This window comes from Elephantulus edwardii, unplaced genomic scaffold, assembly GCF_000299155.1.
Source record: "Elephantulus edwardii isolate Elephantulus edwardi_28Jun2011 unplaced genomic scaffold, EleEdw1.0 scaffold00086, whole genome shotgun sequence".
In the NCBI taxonomy this organism is placed as follows: domain Eukaryota; kingdom Metazoa; phylum Chordata; class Mammalia; order Macroscelidea; family Macroscelididae; genus Elephantulus; species Elephantulus edwardii.
In genome coordinates this window covers 12,947,427-12,949,319 of record NW_006399836.1, presented here as the reverse complement: position 1 = coordinate 12,949,319, position 1,893 = coordinate 12,947,427, and positions in this window count along the sequence as shown.

Below are 1,893 nucleotides of genomic sequence, written 5' to 3'. Positions count from 1 at the left end.
CAGGATTGTTGATGGAGGGTCCAAGTAGAATGAAATTGTTAACAACCTAAATCTCTTCTCCATCTATTATGATGCTGCCATCCATGAAGACTGCAGTCCTTGACCTTCTGTAGCAAGCCCTTTAGGTTTTCTTCCGTTTCAGCAAGCAAGGTTATGTCATCTGCATACCACAGATTGTTGAAAAATCTTCCTTCAGTCCTGATTCCACATTCCTCCTCATAAAGTCCAGCTTCCTGAATCATCTGGTATAGAGAAAGGACACATCGCTGATGTACTCCTTTCTTGATTTTGAACCATGCAGTGGTTCCTTGCTCTGTTCTGATGACTGCTTCGTGATCTAAGTATATGTTTTACTTGAGCACAATCAAGTGGTCTGGGATTCCAGGAGATTTGAGCTTTTTGGGATGCCCAAGAGCACATCACTGGGGAGTGAAGAAATAATGAGCAAACAGAAATGACTGGAGGTCTGAACCATCATATCAGGGGTTAGTTAGGGGAGTCAGAGAGGGGAGACCTAGCAGGGCAAGGCAAGTAGACAGAGGAGGGTACTGGCAGGATGGGGGATGGTGGGGGATGGGATCCCAACTCGTGCTGAGAGGTGATATCAACACTGATTCTATCTGTTAGATTTTAATAGGGAAGTGACTTTCATCTACTCTTGTGGGTAAAATGCTTGTCTGTCAGACATTGTACTAAAGCTGAGCATGCAAATTACAACAGACTAGGAAGAAGGATTGGCCATCCACTTCCAAAAGAACAGGCCTTCAAAAACTCCACAAACAATAGAGTACACCTAGATTAACCGATATGGCACCAGAGGCCGAGCCCTCCTAATGGGAAACACAAATGAAGAGGAACAGTTGGAAACAGACATTAGTGTTTGGAAAATGGAAGCAATTCCATCTGAATTTCAAGATCATCTTAGGAATAGGTTTGAGGCATTGAACACCAGTGACCAAAGACCAGATGAATTGTGGGACGATATCAAGGATGTCATCGATGAAGAAAGCAAAAGGTCATTGCAAAAACAGAGGAGGGAGGAAAAAACGAAATGGATGTCAGAAAAGACTCTAAAAATTGCACGGGAGCATCAAGAAGGCAAAACAAAACAAAAAAACAAAACCAAACAAAACACACAAAAAAAAACATGCCAAAGTAAAAGAAGATTTTAAAAGGCAGCTTGAGCGGACAAAGAAAAGTATTATAATGGAATGTGCAGAGAGCTGAAACTGGAAATAAAAAGAAATTGCTCTGCATTTCTCAAGCTGAAAGAGCTGATAAATTTAAACCTCAAGTCGCAATGTTGAAAGATGCTATGGGCAATATATTGAATGACTCAGAAAGCATCAAAAGAAGATGAAGGAAATACACAGACCCACTGTACCAAAAAGAACTGATTGACACTGAAAAATTTCAGGAAGTGCCATATGAACAGGAACCAATGGCAATGAAGGAGGAAGTGGAAGCTCTGTTGAAGGCATTGGCAAAACATTAGGCCCCAGGAATCCATGGGATACCACTTGACTTGTTTCAGTTAACAGAGATGTCAGGAAATTTGGAGGATGGTTATAGGGTCAACAGATTGGAAGAGGTACATTTTGTTTCTATTCCCAAGAAAGGTGATCCAACAGAATGTGGAATATATTGAACAATATAATTAATGTCACATACAAGCAAAATAATGCTGAAGATCATTAAAAAACTGCTAGAACAGTACATAGGTAGGAACAGCCCAAAGTTCAAGTAGCATTTAGAAGAGACCGTGGTACCAGGGACATGTCAGATGGATCCTGACTGAGAGTGAAGAATACCAGAAGAATGTCTATTTGTGTGTTATTGACTATGCAAAGGTATTTGACCGTGTGGATCATAACAAGTTGTGGCTGACATTGA